General features: G+C 42.3%; 1 protein-coding gene across 2 annotated transcripts in view; it reads right to left on the bottom strand.

The window, feature by feature from the left end:
- The window catches only part of CCDC146 (coiled-coil domain containing 146), a 117762-nt gene that overhangs the window by 35223 nt on the left and 65599 nt on the right, over positions 1-16940 (bottom strand). The gene's annotated exons all lie outside the window — the stretch shown is intronic.

Below are 16940 nucleotides of genomic sequence, written 5' to 3'. Positions count from 1 at the left end.
GGCCCAATGCGTGGGACCTTGCACACATAATGGAGTCCAAGATGGAGTTCTAGGCTCTTGGACCAAGATGGAGTTCAGGCAGCCCAGCCCTAACCATCTAACCATTGCACTCACTTGGGGAGAGAGCCAGCAGACACAAATTCATTCTCTCTCTCTGCCTTTCAAATAAATACTCTGGCCTTGGAAGTTCTGTGGACTTGGACACTCTATTCCCTCTCCAGATTGTGACTACTTTACCTACCAACACAAGGCATTGAGTTAAACCCTTCTGGTTCTGCAGAACAAATAGCCAAGTTCAGCAAGTCATTTAACTGGTGTCAGTTGCAACCATAGCCATTCATAGATTGAGGGAGGTAAAACTTACCAAACACCTGTTGGGTGCAGGCATTGTCCATCAGTTCTTTCATTCTCAAAAACGTTTTTGCATGGTGGGAAGCATTAACTTAAGGTTAGATGAGTGAAGGAAATTTGCTTGAGATTAGGGATCCAGAGAGGAAGCCGAGTGTGAATTTAAAGCCAGGTGGTCCAGCCCCAGCAGCCACTCCCCTCCCTTCACTGCCTCTGCTGTGGGAGCACTGAGGAATGGTGACTCAGTACCGGCGAAGTTCTCTTTGTCTCTTTTTCATTACTAATCAGGGACCTTCTGACTTACTCTCTCTGCACTAGGCAATGATTAAGGAACAGCCTACCACATCAAACACCTGCGTTCTACTTTATTGAAAGTCATAAATTCAAAGAGTGTTTGCCTCAAGTTGGACTTTAACTGAACTGTAAAGGGCCAAGACACAGAGCCCAAGCAAAGGCTCCTGTTTGTCACTGTGCATGTATTCTTACCTGCCAAACATTTCCTGCATCCAGATGTTTTACTCTCCCTTCCCTGATCCCACCACCAGTCTACATCCCATCATCTCAGCTGGACCATCGCAAACCCCCACCATCTCCCTCTTTCCCAAGCCCTGCATCCTCTCCGGGAAGAATCCGTCCAGGTCTCCCACCCACATGGGTGACAGGAGCCCGAGAACTTGGGCCATCCACTGCTGCTTTTACAGGTGCCAAGAGCAGGAAGCTGGATTGGAAGCAGAACAGCTGGGACTAGAACCTGCTCTCCTATATGGGATGCTGGGGTAGCTGAGTGGTGACTGCCGTTTCTACATAAATCAGATGTCAAATTAGAGATGTTTGGTCTCCCCTCCCCAAAATAAATTTCTCTTACAATAAATAAATAAAGGTCAACTGGGAAGACTGCACTTCAACCTCCTTAAAAATAAGAAAAAAATCACACTTCGGATGTTCAGCAGTGAAGGGGCTTGTTTATGAAGCTGTCCAATGTCTCTTCAAGCAGGTCCACGCCTAGTTAGACATGTTGTATTCTATAAAAGTTGTATTCTATAAAAATGCTTCAGTCATGAACAGTACTAGATGTGGAAAATAATGGTGGCCTGATACAAATGGGTACAGAAACCAAGTGTTTCATATCCGAAAAAAAAAATGCACAGTCTAACAAATACAGCATAGAGGCCAATCTGAAATTGTCAAAGAGTATACACAGTGAAAGGTTAGATATAATGTCATGAGTTCATAAACACCATTTCACAATAGACACTTGTGTTTCTGACTCGCCTCATTACTGATTGTGACTGGAAGGAAACATTTATTCTGGAGCTAAAAGTTTAACAAGAGTTCATGATTCACGGGTGACATGTAATAATACGGAAAAAATGTCAAAAATTGAACTCCTAGCACAGTCCAAGGAAACTAAGAACTCAGCAAGAGTTTTCACCCCCGGAGAATCCTCTGGAAGGGGGTCAGCCCAAGGGAACAATGACAACGCTTGTGTGGGGAACCTGGACTGACCCGAGCAGCCATGGCTCTCAGCCTGTCCTGTTCTTGGGGCTTCGTGGACGTCACCTGCTCGTTTGCCCTCATTCTAGGAAACACTTGGCATGCTTTGAGCGGCAAGACAAAATGGCCAAACTGTCTTCCTTAGCAATGGACAATACTTGTCCTTACCTTCCTTCCCCAGATCTTAAAAACAAAGTTTTTCTTTTCTCTAGGGTAAGGCCAACCCATCCATTTTTGCTCCCAAATGTATATATTCTCTCATCTCTTTCTAGGTGTTAAGTCATCAGCCATATCTTTTCTTTCTCATAAGCTCTGCTTCTCCATGTTTTCTGCCTCAGTCTAGTATTCTACTCGAGTCCATCACAAAGGGACATTGGTTTGACTTCCAGTTCTGCTATGTTTTCACCCATGTAGCGACGAGTCCTATTTGCCCATTCGTGCCTCAGTATCTTTAGCCATAAAAGAAGAAAACGGTCATCATTCCCTGAGATGATGTGAAGATAAACATGGATTGCTCTATATGCAACATTTTGTGTAGCATCTTAGCGTAGGAATAAAGGCTGACTGTAGCTATTTTATTATGATCTTCAAATTATAATGTTGCTCATCTTTGTCATTTAGAACACAAGACAACAATCCCCTTGGATGGGGTGTTCCCAATGAATGTTCCCGACTGATGGGCAAGGAAGGCTTTCACAGCTGATCACAGAAAGTTCTTTAAGAAAGAACAAAAACTCCAAGATGCACCTTTAACAACCCCTCCTCCCCTTGTTCCAAACACCTCCTAGGATACGTAAAATGGAACTTGGAGCAGAATATGGGAATTTTGAGTGACACTTTCACATTTCTTGGCAGTGTTATTTGGATAAGCCACTTAACTTTTTTTGTTAAATTTCATTCAGAGTACTTTATTTTTTAAGATTTCATTAAATATGACATACCGTTGCTTTCCCTGATTGAATTTTTGGATAGTTTATTGCCAGCACAGAGAGGTCATTTAATTTTGTTCACTACAAGTATTTTTTTTTTTGGACAGTATAAATAGAAGCCTGACCTTGGAAGTCTGCTGCAAATCTCCTGATATGCTCAGCATAGGTTTTGTTTTGTTCACTTAATATGAGCATCTAGAACATGGTTGGATACTAAAATAGTTACCAAGAAAAATATTAATGATCAAAGCCATTGTGCCACATACTTCCCCACAGGGGCACTTTTGCTGTGTTGTGGCATGGACCATTTCACGGTCCCAGGAATCTCACACGGTACACAGCACACAGTAGGTGTTCAGCACATGTTTAAAGAACATACTGGCAGAAGGGTGCAGGTGCGGCATAAATGGCTGAGCATGTCAGCCGAGGGAGTCTCTATGTGTCTTGCCCTGCTCATACTGGTAAGTGCAAAATGCTCATCAGAGATAACGCTGAGGAGCTACGATGCAGCCAGGCACAGAAGCACCACCAGCCACCTGACCTGTGCTTAGGCAAAAGGACATGCACTTGGCATTGCTTGTGTGGGATTTCCAAAGTGGGTAGCTGTAAACAGAATATACATTCCCTAGACAGTTAGAAATGGCCTATTAAGAGCCTTTGAGTAGAACGCTTGTCCAATATTTCCACCTTCAGCATGTTAGTCAGGGGAAATCCCTGATCCACACCATCAACTCCAAAGATACAGAACTCAGTCCACAGTTAACCTAATACAGAGAATCTTAGTTAGATGCGTAGGCCCAGCCTCAGAGTTTCAAATTCCTGAATGAAGTAGAAAATCGAATAGGTATTTGAGTCTTTGATTCACAACAATCCTTTTTGACTTTTAAAATTTTTATTGGAAGAGGGATGGAGGGAAGGAGGGAATGGGAGAAAAGAGAGAGAGATAGACAGAGAGAAAGGTTGCCCAACTGTTGGGTCATTCCCCCAGTGCCCACACTAGCAAGGGCTGTGTTAGACCAAAGCCAGGAACTCAGGATTCAATCTGCATCTTTAACACAGGTGGCAGGAAGCCATGGACTCACACCATCTTCTGATGGCCCCCAGGGTGTGTGTTAGTAGGAAGCTGGAAAGAACAGAATCAGAACTAAACCCCGGGGCCCCCTGATGCAGGTGTTCCAAGCACCGGCCTACCTGTTGTGGTCGACGCGTGCTCCTCTGAGCCCCAACCTCAACAAGCACTTGTTAGAGGGAAGCCTACAGTTGTTTTGATAACTAAACGAGTATTATACAACGCTACACTTACGCCTAAATTTAGATCCTCAGCTTCTTCTAGTTTATGTACTAATACAAACCAGTTAACCATTTATAAATCTCTTTAAATACTGTCATTAATTTGTACCAGAAAAATAGCTATTGCCCATGATAATTACATAACAGATTATGCTGAAATTTCCTTAGAAAAGGGAGGGATACTCGGAAATTCACAGTTTCCAAGAAATCTGTTTTATATGGGACTTGAGAGCCTTAGTTTTGTAGATATTCTTAATTTTTGAAAAGGCTCAGAAAATCTTATAGCATCACTTAAATGTAAGTGCAATGTTTTAAACTTGCCAATTTTGATAGCCTACCAAAGTAAAATAAAGAAAAATTTTAAAAAACAGTTAAAAAAAAAAACAGATTCTAACATTTCACCAAACACAGCTGTTTTTAGTTCACTAAGCTGACTATTACCAAATATTTTAATGTGTTTTCTGGCACACATAAATAACCCCATTTCATGGAAACGCTGCATTTCCCGCTATTACTGGTTGGTTATAACAGTTTAAGGACATATAACCATTGATACAGATTTCTTTATCAGCAAGAGAAGACGAGAAAATGTTTAGATCGCTTAATATATGTTAGATGGACTCTAATCCATGTCATATTATCTCTAATTTCATGCCAGAGATAAATAGACTCTGCAGATGTTTGGGGAGTGTACAGTCTTTTTTAAACTAGCAAATTTGTTGGAAACATTTAAAATTGTTGGATTTGTCATAAAAATGTGAGTTCGCTCCTCTTAAAGTCATTAAATTTGATGACACTGGGTTCATGCGCCAACATTGTACCAATCAAGTGGTATTCAGCACAGACCCACCTTCAGAGGGGCTGCCCTGTTGAAAAACGAATGCGCATGCGGGTGAAGATGGGTTACTTCTGGGGACTTTAGGCATTTGGGATGGCGACTATGTGATATATGCCAGCCAACTGAATCAAAGAACGGCTCCATTACTAAAAGTCTTGCACAGGTCTTTCGAATGCCTGTTTCCTTGGGATTGTATCTGTCAGCTTGGCCCATTTCTATACCTCTCTGAGCCTAAGGCTGTACTGACTGTGGTACCTGATGTTTATAGTTTGGTGCTTTACCCTTCATAGAGTGGGTATTTGGCTTCACAGTGAAGGCTTTGGTTGAGATGCCCAGGTCCCGTGGTGTAGGTCCTGGGTTTCATATCTTCTAGCTTCCCACTAATAGAGAGTCTTGGAGGCAGCAGTTGGTCCCTGGCACTCACATGGAAAGCCTGGACCAAGCTCCTGGCTCCTGGTTTTGGTCCTGACCCATTCCTACCTTTTGCAGGCATTTAGGGATTAATCATAGATGAACTCTGTCTTTGTGTCTGTCTCCGTGTTTCTCCCAACACATTAAAATTTGTAAAAATAAATAAATAAAGATTTCACTGTTCTCCCATTCCACCTTTTGATAATTTTACGAAAATCCTGTACAAACATGTTTCAGATATTGTGATTTGAACTGTTTGAAGTTTATATTGCAATGTTTTACTTCTCAGATTCTTATATGTGCTTTCATTTCAGTAAGATACACACCCATAAACAAGAAAAAAGGTGAAAAAATATTATAAAGACACCATGAAAAAATTGGTGAGCCACATTTTGTTGGGGTTCAAAAACAGGAAACTGCCAGTTGACATCAAGAACTTTTTTCTTATCTACAAACACGATCTCTTTGGCGCTGTACTTTGAGTTCAATAGAAAAGCAAATTGTGACTTGAAAGGGAAATACAGATAACATGATAAACAACTTGTTCCAGCAGTTATTATGTGAGCAGGGGTTTGAGCCAGATAGGAAGCAAATATCCAGTAATACAATCTGATGAGTACATTATTTCCAGGCAAGTCAAACACCAGCAAGTGAGGAATTCTATCAGGGGAGTTGTGAAGACAAAAATAACTTCTTCAGAAATTGTGTTCTTTCTGATATGTGAAAAGATGGAAGAGTACAAGTTCCCGGGAAGGTGGGAACCACATTCGCGCGTTTCATTCTGTCTCCTCAAGTTCCATCCCACAAGCACCCACAAATTCTTGTTGGAAAAAAATAAATGAGAGAGAATACACAAATACCTAATAAACGCGGCATGTCATAAGTACTGACTAAATAACTCCTATGTTTAACCAGTTAGTATTTTTCAATGAATATGTAAGGGCAACTAACTTGTTTCATATCAAAATTAATGCTTACCAATTGATTTATTTATTGGGAGCTTGTTATGTGGCATGTACTCTTAGATAAGTTATTTCATTTAACGCTCACAACAACCCCATGAACTAGGCATTGTAACCCAAGGACTACAAAAACATAAAACAGAACTCAGTAGGGTGAGAAGCTTGAGCAAAGTTATAAAGCCCGCCAAGACTTCCTGAGGATTTGACTTCAATCCTACTGTGTTACTCAGTTTTAAGCAAATTAGAGAATTTCAGAAATGAGGAGCCTAATCCAGCGGGTGACTTGGAGAGAGCATGAAAGACGTTTAGGGAACTTTAGTCATTTGGGTTGGCAGGCATAAAGGGCACTGGCGTATAGACAATGCCCACAGGAAGACAGTGTGTCAAACTGATGCTGTCGAGCAGAAGTTAAGACAAAATACATTAGCTAATGTCACTGTACTGTTTGAAACCAAGAGACTAGAGTAAAAATTAATTATAAAAAAAACCAGGAGGGACAGGAGAATTAGATAGTGATATGCATATACATCTAACCATTTAAAGCACAAAGCTTCCTAAATTTTATAAGATATACTACCATAAGGAAAGGTATACACAGACACAAAGTATTCACTTTCAAATAGAGTTACTATGGGAAAAGCGGGTAGAAACTCCAGGGATTAGAAGCCAGATTTGTAAAAATCTTATTTGTTTTATAAGTATGTTCTAGAACAAGGGAGTATTTTAATTATGAACAGAAAAAGCAATTGCTAAAATTTGAAAACAGATGAATTAAATATCTCCAAGTGGCAAGTGATTGCCTAGAGAGGCCCTTATGTCTGAGTGTACACCCCAAGTAGGGTTATTACTGTATGGACTCAAAGAACTGTAGCTAAAATTGCCTCGTTCGTAGTAGTGTTTTTCTAAAACAGTTATTTGTGCATTATAGGGTAAATCAACTGAGTGATTGATTATACTAATTCCAATGTAAATTAACCTTTTGAACGTGGGGAAGAAAGGTACGTCGGTAAGATTGAGGAAGTACATTTTCAATCTTATGGACTTTAACTTGGTGATATCATGTTATAGTTTATATAAATACGTGTATTGATCTTTCTGTATTGATATCTATTTCCCTGGACTGGTGGGTGACAGTGCAAAGGAAGATAACCAGTACTCCATGCCTCCTAAGTGAAGTCTGGTGCACCACCTAAAAGAATTCTCTAAAGCAGGCCTCTGGAACTACACTTTTGAATGCAAAAGAAATATAGCATAAGGTAAACTCCAACATTGTGGGGGATTTTAAGAGATGAATGATTTCAACTTCTTCAAACATTCCCACACACTCTATTGACTGATTGTGCTTCCGGTACTATTCTATCTCCTACCAGGCACGCTACAGTCAGATAACACTAACAAGAGGCATGGCCAACAGCCATGGGTAACTCGCCATCTCCTAGACATTAATTTTTAACAAAAGCCAGTGACGGGCATAGAATATCATTCGGGACATGTTTAGTAAGACAGATACAAGAACATGACAAATACACATGGAAAAGAACAAATCACTACAATTTCTTGCTGCTATAAATGCCTATGTGAAAAACACAAAATTGTGACGTGGCCACTTAGAAAATAAATATTCGAGGAATATAGCTTTCCTAATTAAATAGTTTGAAAACATATTGGAAGAAAGTTTCATTTAAACAATCAGTGGGTAAAATTTGTTTTAAAGGTGATAAGCATGACAAGATACAGAAAAGATTCATGGAAACAGAAAGGTTTATGGAAGAAACATGAAAGATTTGAGCAGATTTCCAAGGTAATAAATATTTTTAATAGTCCAAGTATCCTTGAGTAAATCACTGATATTTTTGGAACTTAAAAACTTCTTATGAAGTTTAACTGCAATAAATTTTCAAAATCTTGAAAAAGAGTGGTGTGGATTTTTGTTTTTAAAGTTGTAGAATTGGGCTTGGCACAGTGACTCAATTAGCCATCCTCCCTTTGTAAGTCTGGGATCCCACATGGGTGCCACTTCATGTCCCAGCTGCTCCACTTCCCATCCAGCTCCCTGCTTACGACCTTGGAAAGCAGACGGGGATGATACAAGGCCTTGGGATCCTGTACCCAAGTAGGAGACTGAAGAGGCTCCTGACTTCTGGTTTCAGATCAGCACAGCTCTAGTTATTGTGGCTATCTGGGGAGTGAACAGTGGATGGAAGACCTTTCTCTCTGTTTCTCTGTCTGTCTGTAGATCTGCCTGTCTACTAAAAATAAATTAATCTTTAAAAAAATTAAATAAAGGGTCCAGTGCAGTAGTCTAATGGCTAAAGTCTTCACCTTGCACACACCAGGATCCCATGTAGGCACCGGTTCGTGTCCTGGCCTCCCTGCTTCCCATCCAGCTCCCTGTTTGTGGCCTGAGAAAGCAGCTGAGGACGGCCCAAAGCCTTGGGACCCTGCACCTGCGTGGGAGACCCAGAAGAAGCTCCTGGCTCCTGGCTTGGGATTGGCTTAGCTCTGGCCGTTCCGGCCACTTAGGGAGTGAATCAGCAGATGGAAAATCTTTCTCTCTCTCTCCTCCTCTCTGTATATCTGACTTTCCAATAGAAATAAATAAATCTTTAAAAAAAAAGTTGCAGACCCCCAGCTATGTATTGAACTGTCTGATACCAGCACGAGAACAGACACTCACATATGTATAATTGGTTTGGAAACACAGCTTATAATTCAATTTGTTAGGAGCCACAGACTTTCGGGCCTTAGACTTGGCCTATCTGCTGAATTGCAAAACCTACCTTGGGCAAGCAGGGCCACAGCAAGCAGGATATTGTGGCCAGAACATCCCCATGCAAAGCAAGCGGAATAGAACCTCTGCCCTTGTTCCTGTTCGAATAATTAGTTCCTGCCCTGTTTCAGTATAGATGATTAGTTCCTTCCCTGCTTCAATGAAGATAATTAGTTCCAGGAATCCCCTCCCCTTCTCCCCACCCCCGCCAGAGAAGAAGGTATATATATGAGGAGTAAAATAAAGGGCATGGGCACTCTTTTCCACCAGGTACGTGTGTCCGTGTGTTTCTTGGGCCAGCAGCCGGGCATTCCCAGTCCACCCTCAGGGTTTGAGCGTCATGTCCTGCAGGTCGGGACACAATTCATAATAAAACATTCCAATTAAAAAAAAAATTGAAAGATGGAATTTATCATCACATTGCATGGTAAGAACTCAATCATTCAGAAAAGACAATCCAAGCCTCAAGCTTTTGTTTTAAAGAAATTTAGTAAACAAAAATTCAATCATAAAAAAAAATGAAACCATTAGAAAGAACAGGAAAAGGCTCTGACAAGCCCACCGCTGGGTTCGCTACCACAGGAAGTGAAATCAATCCGTTCCAGAGATGTCAGCTCTCTCATGTTTATTGTGGCACAACCCACAAGTTCGCCAATGGATGGACTGATGTGTTCCACGCAATGTAGAGACAGATCATTATCCTAGCAGCTAACATGCCAGTTAAGAGGCCCATGTCTCTCTTCAGAGTGTGTGGATTCAATAGCCGATTGTGGCGATGGTTCAAGGGACGGGGCTCTTGTCACCCACATGGGAAACCTGGATGGAGTTCCTGACTTCAGCTGGGGGCTGTGGCAGTCATTTGGGGTGCACTACTGGATATGGGGTTTTCTCTGTCTTTAAGGGAGTATTTTTTTAATCATAAAAAATCCTTACATGTGCTATAAATTACATAGTGGGACTGTCATTCATTCATTAAAAAAATGCAAATTGTATCATTTGCAATAATTAGGGGAACCCGTAATGTGAAGTGAAAGAAGTCAAGCCTTTTACAGGAACCAGGTCCAGACATGACCCTAAGGGCTCTGGCTCCAGAGTGGGTCCTGAAGACTGAGCCTCTGGACAGCATTTGCACTGTTGAGGAGTGGGGCCGGAAAGTTTGGAGCTCAGTGCTAGGCCTGCGGCTAGGAGACAAATGGCAGACGGAGCCTAAAGACTTCCAACCCCAGGCTAGAGCCCCACAGATGTGGTCCCCAGCTCTGCCCCAACACCAGGCACACCTGTACCTAGGTGGGAAAGACTCATTTTGACCTGTATTACTGCCCCGCTTATAGATGCCAACAGCCCATACGTGAGCCAGTTCGAGCCCTGGCTGCCCCACTTTTGATCCAGTTTCCTGTTTATGCGCCTGGGATAGCAGTGGAGGGTGGCCCCTAAACTCATGTGGGAGACCCAAATGAAGTCTCGGGCTCCTGGCTTCAAAGCCCATGATGGGCCATTTGGAGAGTAAGTTTATGAATGGAATCTCTGTGTCTAATTTGACTTTCCTTCTCTGTCCATTGTAACTCTGCCTTTCCAATAAAAAAAATATTATTTTTAAAAAAGGGTTTTATAAATCAAACACACTGCAATAGAAGAAAGATCATGAAAATTAAGTCACTAAAAATAAAATTAAATGACGGATGCAGTGAAAAATTGCCCTGCCTCACTAATAATTTAGAAAATTAAAGAGATTATTATTTTTGACGTAGTTTATTGAAAAAGTAACATGTCCAATTTGAGTGTGAGTTTAAACATTTCTATCTTTTTTTTAAATGCACTGGCAGCATGTTTAAAATGTCTTTATATAGCTATATATTTGTTAGACTTAGAAATTTCACCACTGAGATTTTACCTTAAGCAAATAATCAATCTATAGTGTGCAATGATACGCAAGTACATAATATGTATGTATGTGTGAGTATATCCGTACAAGAGGTACTGAAGTTTTGAAACACAATTTTCCCCTAATATGGGACTAGTAAAATAACCAAAAAAAAAAAAAAAAAAAAAAACCTAGAGGCTAAAAGAGTCAGCCTTCTTTTCAGATGTATTTTAAAAAATTTATTTAGGGCCCGGTGGCATGGTCTAGCGGCTAAAGTCCTCGCCTTGAAAGCCCCGGGATCCCATATGGGTGCCGGTTCTAATCCCAGCAGCTCCACTTCCCATCCAGCTCCCTGCTTGTGGCCTGGGAAGGCAGTTGAGGACGGCCCAATGCATTGGGACCCTGTACCCGCGTGGGAGACCTGGAAGAGGCTCCTGGTTCCCGGCATCGGATCGGCGTGCACCAGCCCGTTGCGGCTCACTTGGGGAGTGAATCATCGGATGGAAGATATTCCTCTCTGTCTCTCCTCCTCTGTGTATATCCGGCTTTCCAATAATAATAAAAAAAAAAACTTAAAAAAAATTTATTTAAAAGGCAGAATTAGAGAGAGAAAAGATGGAGGGAGACCGGCAGAGCAATCTTTCTTCGGCTGGTTCACTCCAAATGGCTACAATAGCAAGGGCTGGGTTAGGCCAAAGGCAGCAGCCAGGAACTTTTTCTTGGTCTACCACATGGGCCTCAGGATTGGAGCAACCCCAGGATCCACTAGAAATGCAGTACATACGCAGAGGTGTAAGAATCCAACAGCAAAATGCCTGTAATCCAGTGGAAGGCTTTGACAAATACGACATAGAGTGAAAAGAGTTCAAGCAGAGAAAGGACAGATTGTATAGGATTCTGTTTACATCAAGCTTCAAAAGCAGGTAAACCCACAGTATGGTGCTTGTGAATTCAGGCTCAGGTGTTAAAAACCAAACAGCAACGAAAGGACAAACAGAGCAGTTAGGATAAGCAGCCACTTCGGGGTGAGTGAGAGGGACGAGAGGAGTTTCTGGGAGGTAAAAATGCTTTCATTTTCAACCTGGGTGGTACTTAAATTTGAGTACATGATTCCCATCATATGTTTAAATTCGGGCTCTTTCATGCACGCGGACAACGTCCCAGTTGAGAAAGAACAGAAACCATTAGAAGGCAGTCTAATTTTTATAAAATTTAAGTTATGAACATTTAACATCAGGAAAGTATTCCAAGATGTTAAAGGTAGTAGGATTTTATTCAGGAACAACAAAACAAAGTCCCGTTCAAAGTGGACAAAGAAACTCAAGGGGACAGCTCACCGAATAGGACACGCCTATGGCCTCTCGCAGGTGTAAGGATGCTCAACGTTACTGACCATTAAGTAAATGCAAAGCCAAAACACAAATCCTACTTCACACAGACCAGAATAGTATTTAAAAAAATGAAAGACAAGTGCTGGTGAGCCTATGGCAAAATTGGAGCCCTTATGCATGGTTAATAAAAACAAACAGGAGGGTGCTTCCTCAGGAAAATCAACACAGGAGTTCCACACGACCCAGCAATTCCCCTTCTGTGTAAATACAGAAAGGACCTGAAAACAGGGTCTTGAACAGATATTTGTGCCTGAAATTTCCAAGCAGCACTGTTGACATTAGCTTAAACTGGAACTGATCCAAATGCCTGTCAACAGACTGAGAAAATGTGAAGTATACAAGCCCCGGAAATGCAGCCTGAAAAAGGAATGACATCCTAATAGATACAACACTATGCATGCACCTTAAAGACCATGTAAGTGAAGTGAGTCAGCGACAAATAGCTACATAGTATAAGATTTCAGACAAATAGCTACATAGTATAAGATTTCAGACAAATAGCTACATAGTATAAGATTTCACTCCTATGAAACACCTAACATAGTCACATTCTTTCAGACAAAGTAGAACAACCATCTCTGAACAGAGAGCTAGAGTGCTGTATAACATCTGGAGGTACAAGAAGCGGGGACTAGCCTTGTGTTAGATCAGCTTTCCTCAGGCGTCGACCACAGTTCTGTCGGCCATTCAGTTCCGTATAGACCAAGACGGCTTCTACAGAAACACAGAAAACAAGCTCAAAGGTTTGGGTGCTATGCCTGGTTTGGGTTCTGGCTCTGCTTTTTTTTTTTTTTTTAAAGATTTATTCATTTTATTACAGCCAGATATACACAGAGGAGAGACAGAGAGGAAGATCTTCCATCTGATGTTTCACTCCCCAAGTGAACCGCAACGGGCCAGTGCGTGCCAATCCGATGCCGGGAACCAGGAACCTCTTCCGGGTCTCCCACGCGGGTGCAGGGTCCCCATGCATTGGGCCGTCCTCAACTGCTTTCCCAGGCCACAAGCAGGGAGCTGGATGGGAAGTGGAGCTGCCGGGATTAGAACTGGCACCCATATGGGATCCCGGGGCTTTCGAGGCGAGGACTTTAGCCGCTAGGCCACGCCGCCGGGCCCCTGGCTCTGCTTTTGAGTCACCTCCCTTCTAACACATCCAAGTGCTTCCGCCCTTGTTATCCACAGGGGAGACCCCTCTGGGGTCCTGGGCTCCTGGTTTTGTCCTGGTATAACCTACCGTCATGGATATTTGGAGAATGAAACAACTGGAAAACTGATTGGCTGACGAAAGTTACAGGATTGTGAAAAATGAGAAATGAAGAAAAGACGGGAAAAGCCACAGTTGGATTTTCATCATTCTTTACTGTGACTTCTGGCTTGCATCAGGAACATGAAAAGGAAAGTTAAGACCAGTTTCCAATACAAGAAATAAACACCAACATATTGTTTTCTGGATATTGAGCAGTGTGAAGTTTCCCAAGGCTCTGAAAAATCCAGAGAGATGACATCAAAATGAATGTAGCTCTTGAATTCTCCACATCTCGTGGCCTAAGCGGGGGTACATAACAAGAGTTTATGCGGCTAAACATTGACTGAGGGAATCCCCCACTGAAGACTGGAGCTGTTGGTACAGCTGGGGCCCACGCGTTCCAGCCTCGTTCACAGCCAATCTGTGGATGTTTCTGCCTGTGTTTCACTTGGCCCATCAGCCTTTGCGTTTCACATAATAGTTTTTGTTTTTCTGGCGATAGGTTCAGACTGGAGGAATTTTTACTCAAACGAGCCAATCCTTGTTCTCCGTGGCTTGCTAAAACCAGGATTTTTGTCTAAAAATTCTTTTTAGCTTGGTAGTAAAGACACAGCTTGGAATAGCCATCACCTATATTGAAGGGCCTGTGTGAAGTATTGCTATGCCCCTCAAACTGCATTGTGAAATACATAAATCTGTTCACTTTGTATAAATAAAACAATTAAAAACAAAATAAAGAATCATGAACTTTGAAGCCAGGCCAAGGTTCAAATTCCAGCACAGACTCTTAAAAACTATAAAACCACAGCTAAGCCATTTATTGCTTTGGGTCCTTTCTTTGCTCAACTTGCTCAGTGTAGGTGGCAGTCCAGCAGAGATGGGAGGAAGTGGTGAGATAGGAGAGTGTGAGAGCTTCTTGCGTAACTGGGGCACGCTATTCTCTGCCCAGGGGTTCTGCACTTTGCAGGAGGGTAGAAGTGTCTTTGTGCGGTGTGGTCACTTGGAATGTTGCTTATATTCAAGGGGCCAAGGAGTTCTTAAATGGAGAACCTGGAGAATCACCCATCAGTGCCAAGGGATCTGATTAACCAAGCAGTTCTCAACATTTATTTAAGGGATTTTCCATGGGTTCTAAAGAGGAGCAGCCAGTTCCCAAAGGACATCCAAGATTTTAGATGGATCTATACCATTGTTCCTTGGCTAAGTGGCATGAGCAGGGCCAGAGGGTCAACGGCAATACTTGAAGAAAAATTCTGATTCACATAGGCAGTGGAGGATAGCCCATATCCTTGGGTCCCTGCACTCATATGGGGAATCAAAAACAACAAAACAAACAAACAAAAACTTCTGGCTTCAGATCAGACCATTTTGGCCATTGTAGTCATTTGGGAACTGAACCAGCAATTTCAAACCAATTCTAAAGATGTCTCTCTCTTTCTCCAACTCTGACTTCACAAGAAAATAATTTTTTTTTTACGATTTACTTATTTTTCTTGGAGAGGCAGATTTGTAGAGTGAAGGCGAGACAGATTTTTTCATCCACTGGTTCCACTCTCAAGTGGCCACAATGTCCATAGCTGAGCCAATCCAAAGCAAGGAAACTCCTCAAGGTCTCTGATGTTGGTTGCAGAGTCCCAAGCAGTTGGGTCATCATCCATTGTGTTCCCAGGTCATGAGCGGAGAGCTGGATCAGAAGTGGAGCAGCCAAGACATGACCCATGACCCCTACGAGGTGCCAGTGCTTGCAGGTGGCAGACTAGCGTGCTGAGCCCTTGTGCCCACCCCAAAATAAATACATCTTAAAAAGGAAAAAGAAAAAAAAAATCTTGAATTACAGATGAACTAAAAGCTCACTGCAAGACTCAGAAATGGCACATTTGTTACAGTTAGACCCTTAAAAAAAAAAGCCATTTTTACTTGAAAGAGCTACAGAGAGACAGGGAGAGCTCTCTTATCAGCTAACTGACAAAGAGCCGCAACAACTGGAGCTGAGCTGCTCCAAAGCCAGGATTATTTCTTCCAGGTCTTCCCCATGGATGCTGGTGCCCAAGGACTTGGGCCATCCTCTGCTGCCTTTCCAGGACATCAGCAGGGAGTTGGATCAGAAGGGAGCAGCAGGACACCAACTGGCACCCGTACACATGCCAGTGCCACAGGGGAAGGATTAGCCTACTATGCCATGGTGGCAGCTCCTATTTAGACACTTTTTAAACTGCTTAGGGTTTCATCTTGGAAATCCAATGTGAAGAAAATTCAAGTTCCTTAACGCATCTTCCTAAGAAGAAAAAGGAATTCTGATTTGTTCACTGCTTTAGGTCGATTGTCTGGGAGAGTGTCTTGCGTGTACAATGTGCTTAGGTAACAAGACAGAAGAACAGATGTAGCTGTAACATGTATCTTATTACCTATGTTTCAGCATGGTACAGGGCGTTCAGAAAATTCTCAATAAATACTTGACAGGCTAAATCAATGGATTCCCAGGCTAGCTCGTCACTAACGTACTGGAACCTACCCATCAGGCCCATATACGTCTCAACTTATCAAACATGTCAGAAACCAGCTTATGTGTAACTTTCTATCAACATCATTCATCGTTCATTTATTTTCCCCTCACCAGAGTGGAATGTCATAGCTTAGAACTGGATAGTCAGAGGCAAAGGAAATTTGGAGATCAGATAGATCTTTTCAGCTGCAAAGATGAAAAAAGCTGAAAGAAAATGAAGAATAAGGTGTAGAGAACATACTTGACAGCTTCGTTGGAAAAGAATGTTCAGTTTACATACTGCGTTTTTTCCCCTTAAGCTCTCAGGGTGGGTGGATCTCACTCCCTCAGCGACCACAGGAGGAAGGTTCTGAGCTGTTTAGTGGCAGATGTGGGGTTGAAAGGCAGGTCCCCGGTACTCGACAGTATATGCAGTTGTGAAGGTATCAAAGAACCCAACACATTTCAACAGGAGAGTGGTGCGACCTGCAGGCTTGCAAGGAGCAGTTACCAAAAGTCAGGCTAAAGAAAAACAAAAGGAACTAGGGAACAGAGTGCCTTGACCCAAGAAAGAATTCTGATTTTTATCCATACCTGTCATGCTGATATCCTTCCTTGTTGAAAAAGCAGAAAGACAAAGAGAGCTAGGATGGGAGATCTCTCAGGGTTTACACCGGTCAGGGCTGAGCTAGCTTGAACCCAGCAGCTGCGGATGGGGGGCAACTGCAACCCAGAGTCCCAAGTGGACCGCAGGGACCCAAGCATGTGAACTATCCCCTAGCTATCCTGAGGGCACACCCTCTCAGGAAATTGGATTTAGAGTGATGTAGGATTCGAACCCAGGCGCTCCAACCTAAGAGGTACCCATTCTGAGATTATTTGTAAGCAGTAATATATTTTTTAAAAGTCTGATAAGAG

Source organism: Ochotona princeps, chromosome 32 (genome assembly GCF_030435755.1).
Source record: "Ochotona princeps isolate mOchPri1 chromosome 32, mOchPri1.hap1, whole genome shotgun sequence".
Lineage (NCBI taxonomy): Eukaryota > Metazoa > Chordata > Mammalia > Lagomorpha > Ochotonidae > Ochotona > Ochotona princeps.
The sequence above is the reverse complement of the archived record's forward strand: the minus strand, read 5'-3'. Positions and strand labels throughout refer to the sequence as shown.